Genomic DNA, 23,726 nt, shown 5'->3' on the forward strand with positions numbered 1-23,726 from the left:
AGAAAATGGAAGAGAATAAACACACTTATCTAAACAAAATTCATAAAACCACTGAAAATGTAGGCATTTTAACAATGTTGTGGCTCTTTATATTAATTCCAAACTGCCAATCTGATCTCTAACTTTGACAAAATTTTACCTCTATATTTGCTTAATGCTGGGGTCTGTTTATGTTGATAAAATTCTAATGGGATTTAACATTAAAAGCTCACACCTGGCTTAAACCCAGCTACTCGGGAGGCTGAGATCTGATGAATGAAGTTGGTAGCCAGTCTCTGCAGTAAAGTCCATGACACTTGTACTTCCAATTAACCACCATACAGGGAGAAGTGAAGCTGTGGTTCAAGTGGTAGAAGACTTACCATGAGCAAACCAGCACCTGAGCCATGAGTTGCCACATTGAACACCATGTTGTAAGATGTTTCTTTTCACAGTCTACATATACTTAAAGAGTCCTAATGCTGGCTATTATGTTTTTCCTTAACATAAAATATATGAACAAAGATTCCTGGTAAGTTGTATCACCCTTGTGTGCCAACTTTTGATTGTAGCCCAAGTTTAGTAAATTTATTTGGTCAAAAGAATCAATATTTTGAACACTGCTGAGTAAACAGGACATCAAAATAGTAAGTTGTCTAAAGTTAAGTCACAGTACATTAACAAACAAATGATCCTCAGTCACAAAATTATAATGCAGTTTGGGGTGGGACTAAGCAGGAAGGAGATGAATTAATCCAAACTACACGTTTTCTTCAAATCGCTTCTGAACAGGGATGCTGATTGTTCCTTTCATTTCTTCTGGTGACTGAGCTCCTTTAGAATTTTCAGGAGAATCACGGCTGGTAATGCATTGCAGGTACTTGAAGCTACAGGATACACTGTCTGGCTAAATTTACACGTGGTTTTCATATTGACTTGTATAAAAGGATGACTTTGCTGCAGGTTCAGTTGCCCCACCAGTCAATCCCCTGGGAGTTATAATTTCCTCCATATCCATCACTATTATAGAATGCTCCATATCCACCTATCAAGAAACATTTAAAAAGAGAAATTAAATCCTCTACTGTTAATATCTTCCCTTTCCTTCCACTTTTCAATGTATAAGATCAGAAATACTGCTACAGAAAAAAAGTTTAAGATATTACTTCTCAACCAACATGGCTTCAGCCTATTATCTATCCCACTGTTAGAAAGTATAAATTAGGAGGCTCACACCTACACTGGATATAATAAAACTAGGGCCTACTTCAAAAATAACAAAGGTAACCTGAGCACTCACCAGTGACTCACATCTGTGTTCTGCCAACTCTGAGATCTGAGGCATGCCTGGGCAAGAAAGGCTGTGAGACTCTTGTCTCCAGCTAATCAGCAAGAAGCTGGAAGCGAGAGACACTAGCCTTTAACAAAAAAGCTAGAGGACTGTGAGTTCAAGTGCCAATGCTGGTACAAGAGATAACAACAATAACAAAACAACAAAAGAAAAATGGAAATAGAAGTATGGTTATCTAGCAAGTGAGAGCCATGAGTTAAGTTTGCAATCACCAGGAAAAAGGTAACCTGGAAATTTAGAGTGTTTTTCAAAAGTTAAATTTCCAGTTGGTAGCTCCTAGTTATTTTCAGATGTTAAGATCTGAGGTTACTGGTTCAAAGACAGAAAGTAAAAAAAGTCCCTGAGACTCTCCAGCTAAACAGGAAAAAAGCCAAAAATGGCTCAAATGGTAAAAATATCAGCACCTTTAGCAAAAAAAGGAAAGAGCCTATGCCCTGAGTTCAAGTCTCAGTATGGGTAACAAACTTATGTTTTAGAAAGCATGACTATGTATATGTAGGTATGTATATGTGTCTTATAACTTCAAAAGAAAGATTAATATTACCTCCAACAAATCCTCTGTTTTACCATGACCACCTCCACCACTGCGGCTGCTGCTGGCACGATTACTACTAAAGCCGGAATTGCTGGAACCACTACTTTGTCGATAGTCTCTGGCACCAAATCCTCCACTGAATCTACTAGTTAAGGAAAGACACTAGGTAGTAATCCATGAGTATGAAATTCAAGTAAAGTGGTCATTTCTGTTCAAGTTTCCCAATTCCCAACTTGATTTTTCAGTTAATTCCTATTCTAATCACTTTATTTTAATGGTTATTCCTAAAAGCTTTAACAGTAAAGACTTTTTTTTCTGTCACTCTGATATTATCAGTTATCCAAAGGAAATGAATTAAGTTAGCTAAAACTTAGATTTAATTTACAATCTGGGCAATAGTGGCTCGTGCCTGTAATCCTAATTATTCAAGAGACTAAGATCTGAGAATCAAGTGGGCTGGGACAGAAAAATCCTTAAGACTCTTATCTTCAATTAAAACCAGAAAAGTGGTACTGTGGCTAAAGTGGTAGAGCACTAACTTTGAGAAAAGAGCTCAGGGACAATGCCCAAGCTGTGAGTTCAAGCCCAAGGACTGGCAAGAAAAAAATTACTTGCAACTAATTAATTAATAAGATAACAAGTATAATTTCTTCCCTGAGCAAGTAACAGAATAAAGGTTAAAAATGACTTCTACCTCTTAGAACGTCCACGACTGCTACCCTTGTAATGGTGTTCATAAGCCATGCTTTCCAACCAAGATGGCACTGCTTGTTTGGCTTCAATAAGAAGATCCAATAAATCCTTGGTGATATTTGTATTTCTCTCATTAAAAAATGATGTGGCAAGGCCTAAAAATTAATGAAAGTACTTAGAAGCCTAAGTCGCCTGTAACATAGTGATACAAAATAACACTTTTCATTTGAATTTAGTCAGAGATTGCAACAAAAACTTGGTTAGCTTATTACTTAAGTTTTTTCCCTAAAAATAAAGGGCTACATTTAAAAAATACTTTGCCTATCAATCAACCAATACATTAAAAAAGCCAGGCTTTGGTGGCTAGTGTCCATAATCTTGGCTGCTTAGGAGGCTGGGCCCTGAGAGTCACTATTCAAAGCCAGCTCAGGCAGGAAAAAAATCTATTGAGACTCCTACCTTAAATGAACCACCAGAGAACGGAAAGTGACACAGTCGCTCAAAGTGGTACAGCACTAGCCTAGAGCAAAAGAGCTCAGGACAGTGCCTACCTCTGAGGGTCAAGCCCCATGACCATCATAAAAAGAAAAGAAAACAAAAAATATCAGCCAGGCTTTGGTAGCTCACAACTATAATAATTGTACCAACTTGGAGAGCTGAGATCTGATTTTCAAGATTTAAAGCTAGACCAGGCAGGAAAGACTGCGAGACTAACGAGACTACAGTAAGACTGTGAGTTAATTTCCAGTTAAACACCCAAAAAGCTGAAGTATAGCTGCGGCTCAAGTGGTAGAGTACTGGAGGCAGTGCTGCTCCAGGACTGGCAAACACACACAAAAAATCCAAACACTTTACCAAGGTTTCCTACACGCCCTGTACGTCCAATACGATGTACATATTCTTCAATGTCATTTGGCAAATCGAAATTGATAACATGTTTCACATTTGAAATGTCAAGACCTCTTGCTGCTACCTAAAACAAACCCAAACAAACAATTCAAAGAATTCAAAGCAAGCAAAGTAATTTTAAAAAAAAGCAAACTTCACAAATGACTAAATAAAAAAATTATATACACACAGCAGTAGCCACTAGAATCGGACTTTTTCCTGATCGGAACTGGTGAAGGGCCTCCTCCCGATCTCTCTGTGACCGGTCTCCATGAATGCTTGTGCATGCATATCCTTCCTGTTGTAAGTAATCTTCCAGAGAATCTGCACCTTTTTTGGTCTCCACAAACACTAAAGTCAGTGAATCTTTCCCTGAAAAATCAGCAAACTTTCGTTAGCCATGATTTAACACTATCACCTATTTACCAAATTAGCTTAATCTTTGTGGGGTTTTTTGGCCAGTCTTGGGCCTTGGACTCAGGGCCTGAAGTACTGTCTCTGGCTTCTTTTTGCTCAAGGCTAGCACTCTGCCAGCTGAGCCTCAGTGCCACTTCTGGCCATTTTCTATATTTGGTGCTGGTTCATATATATGAGGTAGCAAGCACTCTTGCCATAAGGCCCCTATTACCAGCCCAATCTTTGTGTTTTGTGTAAAGGATACTGAAGAGCAAAGGGAGTTGATTATGAGGATTAAAGGACTAACATTACATCTTACAGATTCTATGATAGTCTTACTTGTTGCATTTTAAAAGATCAAGTAGGAAAGATCTTTTGTCTGAATCTTCAACCCAAACTACTTTCTGTGTGATGTTCTCAGAAGTAGAGCCGACTCTACCTACAGCAAGAAAGATATACTCATCCAGGAAGTCACGAGCAAGCATCTGAAAAAGTGGAAGGGGTGTGGAGAAACCACTTAAATTATCTTGTATTGATACATAACTTACCTACAAAAGTACCTAAAAACACCAACATTCCACAGGAAGATTTTAGTAATACTGAATCTCCTTAGGAAAAAGTAGCACTAAACATCATAGTGTGACGAACTCCTTTTGGTGGCATTGTATCTTGTTCAACTATTTGTCGTATTTGAGGTTCAAATCCCATATCTAGCATTCTATCAGCTTCATCCAACACTAAGTATCTGTTAATGGAAAACGGCTGAATTTAGGTAAGCCATTGGTTTATATGTCATAAATATACTGCATAGTGTTTCTAAAATTAACTATACTAATCTAGTCAGGTAGTAAACAGAATCACAAAAGGTCTGTTAAAATTCCACTGTTCACTACCATTTTCAGAAACTGGAAAATTAGGACAAAGTACTATAAGAGGGAATGATATTACAAGTTTTTAAAAAATTAAGATTATTAAAAAAAAATACTAGGTTTGGAAATTTGGCTTAGTGGTAGAGTGCTTGCCTCACATACATAAAGCCCTGGGTCCGATTCCTTAGCACCACATATACAGAAAAAGTCAGAAAAGGCACTGTAGCTGCAGTGGCAGAGTGCTAGCCTTGAGCAAAAGGAAGCCAGGGACAGACAGTGCTCTGTCTCTGAGCTCCAAGTCCAAGCACTGGAAAGAAAAAAAAACAAACAAAAAAACCCTTCCATTTGTAAAAACTAACATACTTGCAGAAGTCTAATCCAATTTTTCCTCTTTCCATCATATCTAGTAAACGCCCAGGAGTGGCTACTAACAAGTGGCATCCACGTTCTAAATCCCGAATCTGCTGCCCAATTTCAGCACCACCATAGACGACACAAGGACGAACTCTAGATCGGTATGAAAACTACAAGGAAAAAAGTTTATTAGTCTTAGAAATATTACAATTGATAATTAAAGCAATAATCAAAGACTTACTTTTCTCGCTTCCTCGTAGATTTGTACAGCCAATTCTCTTGTTGGGGCCAAAACAATGAAATTGGGTATTGTTTGCGGCGCCCATATCTTCCACTTTCCTAAGAGTAAGCATAACATTAAATAAAATCCAATACTTTCTCTTTATTGTACCTAAGTCATCAGAACAAGATGCTTTTTGTAATCTACATCACCACAAAATAATGTACAATTAGCACCATTTAAAGATCTATAACAATTCTTGTCCACAAAATGTATTACTTTACAAATAAGCTTTTACCTTCACAGCCTTTAAAGTCTCTCCTGGACCATCTGTGTATATCTGACTCAATATGGGTAGAAGAAATGCTGCTGTTTTTCCAGACCCTGTTTAAAAAAGCCATGGCTTAAAAGCTCTGTTAAAGAAAAAATTGTCAATTCTTATTGTGGTGACAATTAATTATTTTTTAAAATCAGCCAGAATGGCCTGGGATGTAGCTCAGGGGCAAAGTACTTGCCTAGTAAGTCCAATATCGGTGGGTCTGATCCCTAGTACCAAAAAAGAAAAGGCAAAAAAACAACAAAAAACAAACAAAAAAACAGTTATCATCCCCCTACCACACCAAACAAAAAGCAGCCAGAAGCAGAAAATGGGTGCCAGTGGCTCAGTCCTGTGATTCTAGTTAATCACGAGACTGAGATTTAGGATTATGGTTCCAAGCCATGCATGGAAGGGAAGTCTGTGAAACTCTTAACTCGAACCTCTCAAAAACCAGAAGTGGAGCTGTGGCTCACAGTGGTAGAGTGCTAGCCTTGTGCCAGGACAACAACAACAACAACAACAAACAAACAAACAAACAAACAAACAAAAACAGCCAAAGCACTATTCCAGAGTTCTTTGTTCAAGGCTAGAAATTATGCTGGAGTCTAGAGTAAAAACTTCACCCCTGGCTTTTTGGTGTTTAGTTGGAGATAAGAGTCTAACAGTCTTTCCTGTCTGGGTGGCTTTCAAATAACAATCCTCATATCTCTGCCTCCTCGGTAGCTAGGATTATAAGCCTAACTACTAGTGCCTGGTAACCAAGTTTTTTCTTAAACAACTACTAGTTTGGTTTACAGATGTGTTTATTGTAGTAATAAATATCTAAATAAACCCCAAGTTTCTTATGGCAAAGGCAGGTAAGCATGTAAATATATACATGTAAACATGTAACACACACAACATATAAGAAATATTTTACAGTTTATTCACCCATGGTCAAACTGTTACAGAACTCTATACATCTCTGACTCATTCCCCACAAACTGGAATTCACATTTTTTAATGGGTTCACATATTTTCCTCTGATTTTATATTTTGTATTTATGCTTATTCCCCTCCCACCAAATTCACAATTTTTTCATGTGGTGGCAATTTAAGCTGAAATTTGCTAAAGGCTTCCCCAAAAGTCTTTGAATTTATGTGTATGTGTATACTGGGTTTCATTCAAAGATTCAAATGTCTAATACAAAAAGATATACCTTAACTAGTCTTAACCTATCATCAAAACCACAAAAATAGGATATACAGGCTTCCTAAAGAAAATACTACACTTACAGCATGTCCCAGTTAAAGTATTATATTGTTCATTAACAAGCAAACTTACCTGTCTGAGCACAAGCCATTAAGTCTCTTTTTTCTTGATAATAGGAATAGCATGTTTTTGCACTGGGGTAGGGCGAGTGTAACGAGTAAGCTCAATGTTCCCCATGATAATCTCTCCCATCTCTATATCACTGAACTGTGAAAGAAGTTGAACCAGATCAATATAAATAGAAATGTTACTTCTATAGCAGTTGGGGAGGGGGGGAGGATATGTGTGTGCCAGTAATGAATGGGACTTGGACTTCAGTTTTGGGCATTGTGTCCCTGAGCTTTTTTGCTTGAGGCTCTCACACTACCACTTGAACACATTTCTACTCTGGCTTTTTGTTGATTAAGTAGAGATAAGTGTCTCAAGGGCTGGACACTGGTGACTCACACCTGTAATTATTGCTACTGAGGAGGCTGAGATCTAAGGTTCGTGGTTTGAAGCCAGCCTAGCAGGAAAGTGTGTATGACTGTCTCAAACTACTACTCTAGAAAAGAGAGAGGTGGCATTATGGCTCAGATGGTAGAGCACTAGCCTTAAGCACAAAAAGAATAACATGCAAGCTCTGAGTTCAAGTCCAAGGACTGGGGGGGAAAAAGGTCTCATGGACGTCCCTATCCAGGCTAGCTTTGAATTGTTGTCTCAGATCTTAGCTTCTGAGTAGTTAGAATTGTGGCCATAAACCCCCTGCCCCCAACTTATCTAAAGCTACTTTTATTTTACACTAATGTAATCAAAGTAACTCAAATCAATGACTATTAGTATTTCTATAATGCCTTGGTTTAGGCTGATATCAGAGTACCTTTTTGTAACAAAACGAAAAAATTCTTGGTCTAATTCAAATAATGAAGAAATTCAGGTTCTTACATTTTACATATTTTCGATTTCAAGATATTCATAACAGGGCTGGGAATATGGCCTAGTGGTAAAGTGCTCACCTCGTATACATAAAGCCCTGGGTTTGATTCCTCAGCACCACATATACAGAAAAAGCTGGAAGTGGCACTGTGGCTCAAGTGGTAGAGTGCTGGCCTTGAGCATAAAGAAGCCAGGGACATTGCTCAGGCCCTGAGTTCAAGCCCCAAGACTGGCAAAAAAAAAACACCAAAAGTTTATTCATAATAGTAACTATCTTTTTTTTTTTTTTGGCCAGTCCTGGGCCTTGGACTCAGGCCTGAGCACTGTCCCTGGCTTCTTCCCGCTCAAGGCTAGCACTCTGCCACTTGAGCCACAGCGCCGCTTCTGGCCGTTTTCTGTATATGTGGTGCTGGGGAATCGAACCTAGGGCCTCGTGTATCCGAGGCAGGCACTCTTGCCACTAGGCTATATCCCCAGCCCCTATCATTTTTTTCTTATAGCACATAATATAAAAGGTTAAAACAAAGCCAGGTGCTGGTGGTTAATGCCTGTAATTCTAACTACTCAGGTGGTTGAGATCTGAGGATGTGTGTTTCAAAGCCTGCAAGGCAGTAAATTCTGTGAGACTTATTTCCAATTAACCACTAAAAAAACAGAGTAGCCTTGAACAAAAAAGCCCAAGGACAGCACCCAGGCCAGGGCACAAGTTCAAACCCATTAATTGAATAAACAAATAAAAAGTAAAACAAAAACTCACATTTTCAATATGCGGAGGACAGTTATTGCCAGTTGCTTCTACTGGTATATCATCATATTTTTCAAAGTGAATCCCAGTGTTCCCTCCAGAAAAAAGATCACTGAAATAAAATTTATTATATATGTTAGAGTACATTAAAAGTCTCACTACAATTAACATACATTTCAAAAACTATCTTACTGCTCTAAGCGTTCATTTGGTGGAAGAGGTTTTGACCAATCATCTTCATTTGATTTGTCACACCAACGACTATGTCCACTTCGTTCAAATTTGCCAAAGCCAGTTCTGTCACCACGACTGCCAATACCATCATAGTCACTCCGACCACGATCATCAAATCTGCACATAAATAATGTAGGAAATTTATAAGATGAAATTACCATCTCTAGAAAGGTACCTATGTAAGACAGGCATTGGTGGCTCCATGCTATTCAGGAGTCTGGGATCTAAGGAAGGAAAGTCTGCCACACTCTTATTTCCAATTAACCACTAGAAAAGTGGAAAAGGTATTGTGGCTCAAAGTGATAGAGCACTAACCTTCAGCAAAAGAACCTTAGGAACAGCACGCAGGCCTAAGTTCTAGTCCTAGTGCTGGCAAAAAAAAAAGAAAAAGATAGGTACCTGGGTATTTATTGACTTTTAAAAAAGTGATGTGTGTAGGGATAGAGCTTGAACTCAGGATCTGGACTCTGCCCCTTAGATTTTTCAGTATCATTTGAAGCCACAGGTCTACTTCAGGCTTTTTGCTTGTTAGTGAAAAGAGTCTCATAGAATTTGTAACCTGGTCTGGGGTTTTAAACAATTTTCAGCCTTCTGAGTAACTAGGATTGAATACTAAGGCACAAATGCCTTGCTTAGCTCAATTGTTTAACACTCTTACAAGTAACAAATGCCTAATTAAGCTAAATTCTTACCTTCCTCTTGAACTGTTCCCACGATCACTGAAATAGTTGGGATTTCCTCTTGAGTCACGAGACCCAAAACTGCAGTAGGCATCCTTATCTTTACTGGTAGAGCTCCACCCTGAACTGTCCTTATCATAGAATCCTTGAAGAAAAAAGCAAATTTTACAAGTGGATAATACTTTACTATTTCTATTTTCAAAAATAGCATAAATTTGTCATGCTCATGGCATGTATTTGATCCTTGGTGGGATTAAAAAAATCAATGGCTTTTCCACAGACAGCTGTTTTGTAACTTTTTTTCATGCCAGTACTGAGCTTAAATTTGTGACCTTTCGCTTCTACTTTGCTTTTTGCTAAATGATGGAGTTCTGCCAAATGGAAATACTTCACTTCCTACTTTTTGCTGTGTAATTGGAGATAAAAAGTCTGATTTGTCTGCCTGGGCTGGCTTTAACCTTTGATTCTCATGTCTCAGCAGCAGCTAGCGAGCTAGCTGATGTTCAATCTTTATTTAGCCTCTCCTCTACCAAAATGTAACAGATGAAACAAAGAACTATTTTGCCTCAAGAATAACGTTCTGGGAAGGTGACACATTTCTGTACACCCACCCAAAAAAGACTAAAGCAAGGGCATCAAGAGGGGCAGCTGGGTGCTGGTGGTTCATATGTATAATTGTAGCTAGCTACTCAGGAGGCTGAGATATGAGAATCATGGCAAGCCATATGGGGCAGGAAAGTCTGTGAAAAGAATATGGCTTAGTAGTACAATGCTTGCCTAGCGTGAATGAATCCGGGGCTTAATTTCTTAGCACCACATAGACAGAAAATGCTGTGGCTCAAGTGGCAGAGTGCTGGCTAGCCTTGAGTCAAAGGAAGCAAGGGACAGTGTCCAGGCCTGAGTCCAAGCTGCAGGACTGGCCAAAAAAAAAAAAAAAGAAAAAGAAAAAGATAACTCTGCAGTAATTTGAAAATAAGGAATTCTTTCACTAATTAATCTATACTATATAGACAATTACAATCTCCAGAGCCTTTCATTTTATATTAATACTTTGTTTCCTTTTGGCTTTAAGTACTTTTTCTGACTCCTTCTGTAAACTTTATGTTATCTCTTTCATTAACACATAGTATTCATACTATTTCCATAATATTTTTCTTTTGTGGTCTGAACTTTGGCTTGTCCTTTATTGATTAGCATTCAATAACAGGGGCCTCCAGACATCATGCTGCTGATTCTCCTCCTCCTCCTTCTCCCTCTTCTTCCTCCTTCTCCTAATATTATTACTATTAATATTATTATTATGAGATCGAGTCTAAGGGGCTTTCTTATCCTAGCAGACTTTTCAATCTCAATCTTCTGGACCTCAGCTTCTTAAATAGCTAGGATTACAGGTGCAAGCCGCCAGTAACCATACCACACACTTCCTTCTTAATATCTATGGATTAAATACTTGGTAATATACGTAAATGTATATAATCTAAACCTTTGGGGCCCACTCTGCAAAGGAAATAAAGACTGTTCATGATTTACCATTATATAAATGTCTACAAAGTTAGCACATTTTTTTTTGGGGGGGGGGGGAGGGCGCGACTTTTAACTCAGTGCCTGGGCACTGTCTCTTACCTTTACTGTTCAAGACCAGTGCTCTACCATTTTGCATCACAGATACACTTTCAGTTTTTGAGTGGCTAACTGAAGATAAGAGTTTCATGGAGACTTTTCTTCCAGAGCTGGCTTTGAACTACAATCCTCAAATCTCAGCCTCCTGATAAACTAGGATTATAGGTGTGAGCCATACACCGTACCCAGTTTTGAAAAGCAAACTCTTGAAGACAGATGTGAAAGAAGCACTAGAAAAAAAAGCTTACATCTTTATTGTTTTTAATTATATTTTGTGTGTTTTTGTCTTTTCCCTTTTGGGACTAGGGATCAAACGCTACAATCTGCTAGGCAAGCATTTTACAACTGAGTTATATCCTAGCCCAATGTTTACATTTTGTAAATTTATATTTTCCCCCAGTCTTTACTTTTAAAAATAAAAGCCTGCCAGGCACCAATGACTCATGCCTGTCATCTAGGTACTCAGTAGGCTGAGATCTAAGGATTGTGGCTCAAAAGCCAGTCCAGGCTGGAAAGCCTGTGAGAATCCTATCTCTAATTGCCCACCAGAAAATAGAATAGCACTGTGGCTCAAATGGTAGAGGACTAGCCTTGAGCTGAAAAGCTCAGCGGTAATGCACAGGCCAGGTTCAAGCCCCATGACCAAAAACAACCAAAAAAGCAAAAGTCAGGTTTACCCATATGCCATAATGACATACTTTAGATGCTTCTTTTTTTCTTAAATGAGGAGGTATATAGCGCTCTTCTAGAAGAGAAAATGTAATATTGATATTCTCTCCAAGATACATTTTTTCCAAAATGTCAATTTCCCAGAGTAATTTTTTCTACTGCTAAAATACCTTATAACAGTAATACAGGGCTGGGGATATGGCCTAGTGGCAAGAGTGCCTGCCTCATATACATGAGGCCCTGGGTTCGATTCCCCAGCACCACATATACTGAAAATGGCCAGAAGTGGCACTGTGGCTTAAGTGGCAGAGTGCTAGCCTTGAGCAAAAAGAAGCCAGGGACAGTGCTAGGCCCAGAGTCCAAGCCCAGGACTGGCCAAAAAACAAACAAAACAAAAAAACAAAACAGTAATACAAAAAAAAAAAAGAAAGAAAAATCAGCTACAAAGAATATTTACTTTGATTCCGCCAACCAGGACCACTATTTGAATTCACAGAACTATATCCACAGCTCAACTATGTATTTTAAATGTGTGTGTGTATGTGTACTGGGATTTGAACTCAGAACCTGGTTGCTGTTCCTAGCTTTTTGGCTCCAGGCTAACACTTGAACAATAGCTCTACTTCGGTGTTTTGGGTGATTCTCAGATGTCAGTCTCCTAAGGTGTTAGGATTATACAAGCATGAGCTATCCATGGTCCAGCTCAAAAAGTTAATTTTTAAGGTATTAAAATCATCAACTGCGAGCCTATATAACTGAAAGAAAAAAGCAACTGAGGTAAAAACACCTAATTCTACTTGAAAACTTGGATAAATCCATTTTAACTTCCTCTGAATTTAAAATTCAAAACTAAACATGTATAATAAGAAATTAATGAAAAGCTTTGAAATAAAAAAAAAAACCACCAAGATTTTCCAGGGTTATTTACCAATTGCTACAAATAACTCCAAATGCCTCATCCAAATATTAACTCCAAACAAGTCTCTAAAAGCAAAACAGCCAAACCTACTATCAAAGAATTAATATAACTTGATTTCATCATTAAATCTCTGCATTTTCATGGGGAAGGGCAACCATTAATCATGGTATAAAAATGTACAAGAAGAAAACTAAAATTAGGGGGCTGGGAATGTGGCTGGTGGTAGGGTGTTTGTCTCGCATACATGAAGTCCTAGGTTCCATTCCTCAACACCACAGAAACACAAAAAGCCAGAAGTGGTGCTGTGGAAGCCCCAGGACTGGCAAAAGAAAAAAAAAACCAACAAAAAAACTGAAAGTAATTCAAATAATGTCTTCTTTTTAAAGAAATAACTAGACAGAAATACTATAAATTCAACAAATGACTTACTGCTCGCTGTACTTCCTCCTCCACTTTGATTATTAGAGGAGTTCAGGTCTAGATCAGCAAACTGGAAAAGATGTTAACACATTAAAAATTTAAGATAAAATACCGAGCAGACATCATAAAACACAAATGAAGTCTTAAATTTTATTTCTACAGTTTTTGTTAGGTTCTTGGTCTACTTGAAAGATCTGGTTCTCATAGTAAAAGCTCTTCAATCACCCCAATGGCATTTCAATTTTTCAATAACTTAAAATTTTACCCATGTGATACTAATGTTTGCAATATCACTGTCCTTTCCTATGAGACAGCACTTTAAACCTATAAATCAAAGTAACAACAGTCAAGTGCCTGTGTTTCTGACTGTAATATTAGCTACTCCGACAGTCCTGTGGGACTTATCGCTGCTCAAAAACACCAACCTGAGTGGAAAAAGCCATGAGAACTTAACACTATAAGTTGAAGCCCTTGCATTAACAAAAACTACCACATTAGGGCTGTTTGAGGCTCCCATAGTTCCTGTATAACCTAATCATATTTTTTTTAGATAAATCACTAAACATGAAATAAAAAATTTATCACTGACCAGATGGCTCAATACCATGTGTGTTTACATAGTACTAAATTAAAACTTGACAGGTTGAAAGTATAATTCTTTTTCCTTTTTTAGGCATGAGAAGTTCTAAAATTACTCTTCAAACAGAAAATGAAAACTTGTAGAATAAAGTTCCTCTATACAACAGAAAATAAACAACTTTTCTGATGAAAAAACTTTTCTTTATACTCATACCTATGAAAAAATGACTGAAGCACAGGACAAACTATATAAATACTAATTATTTTGCCTCCACAAAACAAAAGCCAAAGTTCATTTATTTGCTACTTATTGTCATTTATTTGCTACTTATTATACCATTAACATGCTTGCAAAACTATGATGACTAGGCACTAGAGGCTCACTCCTGTAATTGTAGCCACTCAGGAGGCTGAATTCTGAAGATTGAAGTTTGAAGCCAGCCTGGGCAGGAAGGGTCTGTGAGTCTCTTATCTCCAATAAATTACTCAGAAAAAAGCTAAAAGTGGATCTGTGGCTCAAGTGGTAGAGATGGTCATGAGCAAAAGAAGCTCAGGGCGATATACCTAGGCTCCAGGTTCACGGCTTAAGCCCAGCCAAAAAAAAATTTTTAAAAATAAACCTATTTTTGAACTTTTTATTATTTAACTACAGTTGTCATGAGACTTTTTTCTTTTTTTCTGTCAGTCACAGGGGTAGTCTCCTAAGTAGGATTACAGGCATGAGCACTGGCACCATGAGAATATTATCAGTATTGTATAGATTTATGAAAAAAGTATCAGATATATAGATTACCAGGGCTCTAACTTTTCCATTTCTATGCTGCATTTAACATATTGTTTCATTGATAGTCTACATAAACACAACTGTGGTGTGAAAAAATCCTAAGCGTCGAATTGTCATACTACTCATATAGCCTTTAAAAATAAGGTAAATTGCTTTCAGGTAGATATCAGAGAATGACTCACACTAGGAAATGTCTTGCGATAACAGACAGTGCTTGTAGTACATACTGTATGTTCTTCATGTCCATTGACCTCAAAAAAAAAAAAAAATCCCGGGGCTGGAAATATGCCCTAAGTGGTAGGGTGCTCACCTCCCATACAGGAAGCCCAGGGTTCCATTCATCAGCACCACATATATGAAAAAAGCCAGAAGTAGCGCTGTGGCTCAAGTGGTAGAGTGCTAGCCTTGATCAAAAGGAGCCAGGGACAGTGCTCAGGCCCTGAGTTCAAGTCCCAGGACTGGCAAAAAAAAAAAAAAAGAAGAAAATCGCACAAATGATATATTAAATTCTGCCTTTGAATTATTTTGGTATTCACAGACTCACCCAAGTGAACAAAACCATGTGCCTATTATTTCCTCTGGCTGTCCCTAGGTAAAACAAAGATATACATTTGTATTTACAAACAATGTTTTCGACTAGTTATTTAAGATGGTATAACTTTACACCATTCCTAACATCTCTGGTGTCCATTCCTCTTTCAGTCTAAACTTTATTAGGTACAGACATCTGTCAAGAAAAGCATCCTTTTCTGTTCTTGTATGTCACAAAACTTTCCATTCTGTGGAAAATGAATCTCGGTTTGCCTCTGCTGCAGTTCAAACTTCTTCCAGTCCATGGCATCTCCAAGAATTGAGGAAGAACACATCTGTTTCCATCACCATAGTAGCAGGCCCTACTGAGTGGACTGCTGCACCCACACTTTAGACACAGAAAAAAATTCTCCATTTCCCTACTCAATAGGCACGTTCTCAATTAGCCATCAAAATACCATGCCTCAGGCCACCAGTACAGATTATCTTGTAATCGATGTAAACAAGGGTGAAGTTCACACAAATAGTCCCTCCAGAGGCCTGAGCCCCATCACAATCACCAGTTGCTCATTACTAATGCTCAAGATTTACCAAACAAAACGCCATTGTGTATGACTTAGAACACAACATACAAATTCTGTTTAGTACCATTCTGTTGACCAAACAACTCAGCTAAAACTTAATCCTGTAAAACTACAGTTTCACATCGTTCTATGGCCTCAACAAATTAAAGGCCAGGAGAATTGAAACTAGTTACCACTGTGGCCACAAGCCAAGTTAGATAAAGCTGGGAAGGAAAGTGTCTACAAAGAGATGAGATCCCCAGGTTCATAGCCACTTACTTGCTGGTCCAGCCCAAACGAATTTCCCAACGGCACATAACTCATCCCTGACGACAACTGAGAACCTGGAGGGAAGGACTCCCACGGCAGATATGAGTCCAACTGGGATTCTCAGCAGGAAACTGCAGTTCTGAAAAACAGTTTGTGAACACAATATATCCAGTCTGACAGGCTCGTCAGTACCCAAGCGTGCTCCTCTGCTTAAACGGTTTACGGTTACTCCCTTACTCACGTTTGTTCACTTAACATCGCGGCATCTTGAAATCCGCCAGGTCCCAAAGCTCTCAGAAATCGCGAGACCTTTTTCCTCCCCCGCCCTCTTTCTATATATGGATTATTGAGAACTAGAGAGAACTGCCCTCTAGACGTTCTCCTGTTAGAATATTAATAAGCATGGCTACTCTGCTAGCCTTTTCTACTCTCCCCTACTTCCTAGGACCTCCTTACTTTTCTTCTACTTTCCATTTCTCGTTGCTTTAAGTTCCACAATGGGAAGATTCATAAATTACTCTATAAACTTTGCCCTCACCTGTGTTTAGCAAGTTTCAGAAAGTTGAAACTACTTGAAAGCTCTGAAGCGGAGATGGTTTAGGACCACTTGATCATAAGATGTGGGCGCTGTGTCCATTTTGCAGAGTGGTCAACAGTGGCTTGAATCCTTTGCCTAGGGAGGTGAACCAAAGAGAAGGTGGGAAAAATGAATGAAGAGCACAAGATGGTGGCTTGTGTTGAAAAAACCCTAGGGGAGTCAGTAGCTCCTGCAAGCTGCTAGATGTGGCCCGGCTTCAGTGGTTAGGCCTGCCGGGGATTAGCTAAAAAACTCCAGTCCCTAGGGTTTTCTAGCAGAGGATGTGAGCTGTAAGTGGGTAGGAGCTCCACCTTCTATAGTGAGGAAACAATGATATGCTGTCAGTGATGCTGATGATAACACAATTTAGGGTAAAAAACAGACCACACCCAAGTCTGTAAAACTAGGTGTCTGGCTTTTTCCCTGAATGGGAAGAGATCTTCCTGGTTACCCCAGAAGGTAAAGTCCCAGACTTTTTGTTCTTGTTAGGTATTTGCTCCTTAAACCATTCTCACTTGGGAAGAGTTCTGGATTTCTCAAGGAGTGCACTGTGGAATGCCTTTTAGATTGTAAGCACGTTTTTCTCTGGTAGGACTCTTCCCATTGTTATGCCAAGTCCGCGAAACCACCACCAAGAAGACCACTGAGACTCAGACATTCCGAAATGCAATAGCAAGGCAAGAATTATTCAAGCGAGCCGCGGCCTGGGCCTTGTCCTACCCACCAACACAGCGGAGGTTAGGAGGCAGCCTTTAGCTGCGATTACACAGGGCTTATAAAGGCAAAAAACAAAGTTACATCAGGTGTTCAAGCAAGCAAGATTAGGACAAATCTGATTGGCTCAGGGCTCGAGGCATTCTAGGGGCAGTAGAGTTAAGCATTCCCAGTGATTAGAGTTCTCTACCGGCTGGGCCCTAATAAGCTTGTCCTGGGTTGCTCAGAGTTTAAACAGACAACAAAATAGGGGTTGCCTGAAAATGGGGTTTACTTTAACTCTTCATTTCCCCCTTCACCCATCCTGGATGAAAGTGGGAGGGCTTGACTTCTGTCTGAGCCCCTAGTGCAGGGACTTAGAACTTGCCTGGGCAGGAACAAGAAAGGTTATTATCCTTTTCTTGTTTTCTGCTAGATGGGCCATTATCCCAGTGCCTTTCTGGCCCTAACTGCCCAAGTTGCCAAATTGTCCTTCAACCTGGAACTTCATTAATTGAGTTACATTCTTTTCCTATAATTTAATACAGAAAAAGCTAGAAGTGGCACTGTGGCTCAAGTGGTAGAGTGCTAGCCTTGAGCAAAAAGAAGCCAGGGACCATGCTTAGGCCCTGAGATCAAGCTCCAGGACTGGCAAAATACATACATACATTCAAACATATATAATAAATTTAAACTGATAATAAACTGATCTGGTCTGGTGAGTGTTACCCTCACTCTTTCCATCTTCCTGCCCAGTCAGCCACTTGAGAAACAAAACTGACTTTCTCTGAAATCAGGTGACACAGACTTTTCACTGATAGCTGTAATTTCAAAGCTCTGTTCCTCCCTAAGGCAATTTCCAACTCCCTTGTTTGTGCAGCTACAACAACTGCAAATATAAACCCTTTTCACAAAAGTTTCCTGTTCTACATCTTACATGAACCTGCCCTTATAAAAGTCATGTTTGTGGGTTGGGCATGTGGCTTAGTGGTAGGAGTACTTGCTTGGCAAGCAAAAAGCCCTGGGTTAGATTACTCAGTACTACATAAACAGAGGGCCAGAAGTGGTGCTGTGCCTCAAGAGGTAGTTAGCCTTGAGCAAAAAGAAGCCAGGGACAATACTCAGGACCTGAGTCCCTCAAGGCCCAGGATTAGTGGGGGGGGAAAAAAAAGTCCTGCTTGTGACCTGGCCCTATTGCTACTCTCTGCTCTTGAGATAGAATGTCACATTACTGACATTAGATTCTTTTTGTTTGTATGTGACCATGTGTGCAAGTCATTTTCTTGGAGATTCATTGGTACGTGATTCAGGCTGAGGCATTCCCAGTGACCTTACCTTTCCCCCTATGTGGGAATCTATACTGCTTAGAAAACCCTGACCCCTTTGGCCCATCCAAGAGGTGCTCCAACTTCACATTGACCAGCGGCCATCTTCCTTGCTGAAGGAATTCCAAGTTCCATACTCTTTGTTCCTCACCCTATTACTGTATCTTTATTTTCCCCCCAATCCTGGGTGCTGTCACTGAGCTGCTTTTGCTGAAGGCTATTATGCCAAGTCGCGAAACGACCACCAAGACCACCCAGACTAAGACATTCCGAAATGCAAAAGCAAGGCAAGGCTTTATTCAGGCAAGCTGCAACTCGGGGCCTCGTCCTACCCACCGGCACAGCAGAGGTTAGGAGGAAGGCCCTGAGCTGTGATTACACAGGGCTTATACAGGCAAAAAACAAAGTTACAACAATCAGGTGTTCAAGCAAGCTGGGACACTCTTCTGGAGTGCTCTTATGCTGGTCCTGTGGCCTAGGCAAGTGTCTCTGAGTTCTCTGTGCTCAGGCTAGTGGTCTACCACTTGCACCACAGCACCACTGAAATGCCCCAAATTGAGATCCCCTAAAGACTACCAAGAAGCTGATTCGGATACAAAAGCAAAGAGTCGTTTATTAGCAAGCTCGAGCTTGGACCTATGCCCACATAGGACACAGCCCAGGATGGACGAAGGCCCTGAGCATAGATTACGTCGGTTTTATAGTAAATAAGTCTAGGGGTTTCCCAGTTAAAAAGACAGGTAATTGGTTAACCTTTAGCATGTTATCTATTTCTGATTAGCTGGGGCATTGTCACTTAACAGCAAGACAACAAAGTTTGCAAAAGAAACCTGGCGTCAGCCTTCTCCTGTTATCAACCTCAAGACTGTTAGTGGGGGGGAAGGGGAGGTCTACAGGGATTTTTGCCATCAGTCCCTTCCGGCTATGTATACATTAGTTACTTATTGGGGCAGTAACTTGTTCAGAGTCCTGTTATTGATTATCTTAATTGCCTGTTGGAGCACCTGGCACTTTAAATATTTATCTGCTGATCTGTTGCTTGAGGAGTTAAGACCTTTCCTAGAATTCGGGTCCTTGACTTGTTTCCTAGAGTTTGCATTTTGTCACTGAGGTGAGGGGACGCTATTGGCTCTTGACTAGTAATAGAATTTGTTAGTTAATCACATCTATGAGAAACATATTCCAGTACACAGCACAATTATCAAACAAGGCAGTGAAGGTCTTACAAACAATGGCTAAAGCATTTCTAGTCAAATGAAGTCTCTCTGGGTTACCTTCATTATTTTAGATTGCATTTTGTTCAGGCTTCACATTGACATGTTCTACAGTATTCCAGGAAGCTTCAGGGCCCAGTCAGTCCCCAAGCTACAATATGGAGGTGAAACAGCTGCTCAGGCTCCTCAACACCTGTAATCGTAGTTACTCAGGATGCTGAGAAATGAGGTACTGTGGTTGTAAACAAGCCTGGACAGAAAACTTCTAAATTTCACGTCCAATTAACTAACAACCCCCCCGCCCCACGCCAAAAGCAAGCCGCAGTGGTGGCTCACCTGGTAATCCTAGCTACTCAGGGAGACTGAGATCTGAAGATCTGGGTTCAAAGCCAGCCTGGGCAGGAATGTCTGTGAGACTCTTATCTCTCTACAATTAGCCACCAGAAAATGGTAAGTGACACTGTGGCTCAAAGTGGTAGAGTAATAGCCTTGAGCTGAAGAGCTCAGGGATAGTGTACAGACCCAGAGTTGAAGCTCATCTCAACAACAACAACAAAAAATTAAAAGGAAAGCCATAGGCAGGGAAGATAGCTCACTGGTAGAGTGCTTGCTTAGCAAGCATGATACCCTGTGGGGCACACCCCTCCAGACACCTTGCATCATTTTGAGGGCGGTTCTGAGGGCCCCTGACATAGATATGAGCCGCCCCTTAGGGAGGTCCCATGACATCACCCCTGGTGGACAGCTCAGCATCAAATCACAGCCCCTACGTAGGGTGCATGTATCCCTCCCCTTCACTGCCCTCCAACCTGTGTAATGAGTTACACAGGTAACTCCTGATTAAATGAGTTTGGCTCTGACCGGCTACCAGGGCTGCCTGATTGTCCTCTGTGGAGAGGAGGGCTAAGTGGTGGTCTGTCAGCCCCCATATCCTCTTCCTGGACCCGACTGCATGGGGTACGCTTTCCTGTCTCTCCTGCAGGACAGGAGAGATTGGGAGGCTAAAATTTCCCGACAATACCCTGGGTTTGATTCCTCAGTACTACATAACAGATAAAGCTGAACTGGGCATTGTGGATCAAGTGATAGTGATAGCTCAGGAACAGTGCTAAGGCCTGAGAATGGCCAAAAAAAAAAAAAAAAAAAAAAAGCCAGAAGCAGAGCTGTAGCTCAAGTGCTAGAGTACTACCCTTGTAGCTCAAGTAGTAGAGTTCTACCCTTGCACAATAAAGTATAACAAGTATTTTTCTCATTCTGGTGAGTGTGCTGGTGTGGTTACTCTCGTTCATTCTCTGTTAGGGAATGTTCCACACACAATACTGTAATTCAAGATTTCAAAGGGGAATAAAAAAATCTCAATTTATTTTTCTCATGCAGGTCCCCTGATATATTCCTTCAATTATGTGCTTTGGTATACTTGTACCAAGGGAGGAATTTTGTATTAGCTTCTCAATATCCCAGTATATACCATGTTCTACAACTTTCACAAGTATATTTATTTCCTATTTCCTCATTTATTTCCTATTTCAATGATAAAAGCCTTTTGGTTTGGATGTTCACTGTATGGAGGACATTGACTGATTTTACTTGTAATGCTAAAAACATTCAGATTTTGGTATCTAGAGGAGTGTGAAACTAATTACCCTTGGTTACTGAGGGACAGCTGTACCTTTTATATAATTTTCCTAGTTGCAAATGTTTGTGCAATAATTTATGTGCTACAATATAAAAGCAGGACTGATAGTGGTACAAGCTTTACCATACTACTTACATTGGATTTCTTGTTATTGTACAAAATCTCTTATTTTATTTTTTTTGCCAGTCCTGGGCCTTGGACTCAGGGCCTGAGCACTGTCCCTGGCTTCTTTTTGCTCAAGGCTGGCTAGCACTCTGCCACTTGAGCCACAGCACCACTTCTGGCCATTTTCTATATATATGGTGCTGGGGAATCGAACTCAGAGCTTCATGAACACTAGGCAAGCACTCTTGCAACTAGGCCATATTCCTAGCCCCAAATCTCTTATTTTTATGAACATAGATTTTCTTACTAATTTGGTTATATGAAATATTTGCTTGCCTACCACCAATGTGAAAATACAGAATTTGGTATCATAGGATCTCTAAATATTCTTTTTATATCTATACCATACTAACAGCTTCAATCTTGACTCTTGCAAGCACTTATTTATGTTCTATTTCTAAAATTTTGTGACTTCAAAGAAAGGTAATGGATGGAACACAGTATGGAATCTCACATTTGTAATTGTTGCTACTTAAAAAGCTTAGGATCAAGAGAATTGCAGTTCAAGGATTGCCCAGGCAATACATTTTGGAGAAGCAGTCCTCAAGCCAAAAGCTGGTAAGAATTCATTATCCTAGCTATACTATGAAGCATGAAATAGATTATAAAAAATAGTCTAAGCCCAGGAGAGGGAAAAAGTGAGATTGTCTCAAAATAACCTGTGAAAAATAGCTACAGGATGACTCAATATTATTGGTTGGACTAATCCATTTAACCACTGATTTATGGAAGACATCTCTGTATATCCAGTTTGGATCTACTTGAATGTAGATGATCCACTTCCTCATCATCCCTAAACAGTATTTGTTGCTACTACTGTTAGTTTATACCTCCATTTTCAGAATTCTTTTTTTTTTTTTTTTTGCCAGTCGAGCCTTGGACTCAGAACCTGAGCACTGTCCCCTGGCCTCTTTTTGCTCAAGGATAGCACTCTGCCACTTGAGCCACAGTGCCACTTCTGGTCATTTTCTATATATGTGGTACTTAGGAATCGAACCTAGGGCTTCATGTATACAAGGCAAGCACTCTTGCCACTAGGCCATATTCCCAGCCCCCCATTTCAGAGTTCTTAATAGAGGTGTGGTGATATATCATTTTTGTACTTTAGTCTGTAGCAGTAATTAAAAGGTCTTAGTGGCATCACATGTAATTTTCTCTAATCTCCTTCAGATTACCTTTATTTTTTAAATGAATAACTGATATTTTATATTTGAGGTGCCAGACTCTGAAGTCAGGCCCCACCACGTGAACCCCATTTTAGAATCGAACCCTGAGCCAATCAGATTTGTACCTGTGTTCTAATCTTGCTTGCACACCTGATTGTTGTAACCTTGTTCTTTGCCTTTATAAGCTCTGTGTAATCACAGCTCGGGGCTTCCTCCTAACCTCCGCTGTGTTGGTGGGTAGGACGAGGCCCGAGTTGCAGCTCGCTTAAATAAAGCCTTGCCTTGCTTTTGCATTTCGGAAATGTCTGAGTCTCGGTGGTCTTTTTGGTGGTGGTCTTGCAACTTGGCACAACATTTGGGGTTTCGTCCGGGATGGCCCCAGAGACCCCGCGAGACCCCAGACTCCGAAGGTAAGAAAAATAGGGCAGTTCGTTATGTGTGGTCTGTGTCTGTGTGATTTGTGGTTTTGTTTTCTGTTTAGGCCAGCCACTTGAATCTGAACCTGTAGGTAGTGAAGGACGAACCGGAGTGGACATGCTCATAAGGGCAGTCCTGGGGGACTTGGGGGACACCTCAAGCCCTTCACAGGGGGCTCAGGTTTCCCACTACCACCTGAAGGACTGGAACCGAGAGGCCCTTCTAATAGGGTGTCTGTCTAGTCCACTCTATATTTGGGGTTGTCCTGGTCCGCTCCTACACAGGAACGGGAGAGAGAGAGCCTCAAGACTGTGTGGTCTGCCCCCTCACAGGAGCAGGAGAGACACAGTGAGACTGTGTGGTCTGCCCCCCTCACAGGGGCAGGAGAGGCACAGTGAGATTGTGTGGTCTGCCTCCTCACAGGGGCAGGAGAGACACAGTCAAACCTGTAAGCCGCGGCTCCCTAAGTCTGTCTGTAAGTGTTGTCTGGTCTTTGTGCCTGTGATTATTTTTGTGTGTTTTCTTTCTTGCACTGTGCCTGACTGACAAACGGATGATGGTGAGGTGCCAGACTTTGAAGTCAGGCCCCATCACGTGAACCCCATTTTAGAATCGAACCCTGAGCCAATCAGATTTGTACCTGTGTTCTAATCTTGCTTGCACAGCTGATTGTTGTAACCTTGTTCTTTGCCTTATAAGCCCTGTGTAATCACAGCTCGGGGCTTCCTCCTAACCTCCGCTGTGTCGG

General features: G+C 40.3%; 1 long non-coding RNA gene and 1 pseudogene across 1 annotated transcript; both read right to left on the reverse strand.

Moving 5' to 3' along the window:
* Positions 1 to 484: 484 nt before the first annotated feature.
* LOC125344548 lies at positions 485 to 9,642 on the reverse strand (annotated as a pseudogene).
* A 1,991-nt stretch (positions 9,643 to 11,633) lies between these two features.
* Positions 11,634 to 15,968, reverse strand: LOC125344547. The gene is made up of 3 exons (XR_007209582.1): positions 15,795 to 15,968; positions 13,068 to 13,128; positions 11,634 to 11,795 (listed from the first exon to the last, which is right to left on the reverse strand). It is a non-coding gene; the product is annotated as an uncharacterized LOC125344547 (long non-coding RNA).
* Between the last annotated feature and the right edge of the window lie 7,758 nt (positions 15,969 to 23,726).

This window comes from Perognathus longimembris, unplaced genomic scaffold (genome assembly GCF_023159225.1).
Source record: "Perognathus longimembris pacificus isolate PPM17 unplaced genomic scaffold, ASM2315922v1 HiC_scaffold_151, whole genome shotgun sequence".
NCBI classification, from domain to species: Eukaryota; Metazoa; Chordata; class Mammalia; order Rodentia; family Heteromyidae; genus Perognathus; species Perognathus longimembris.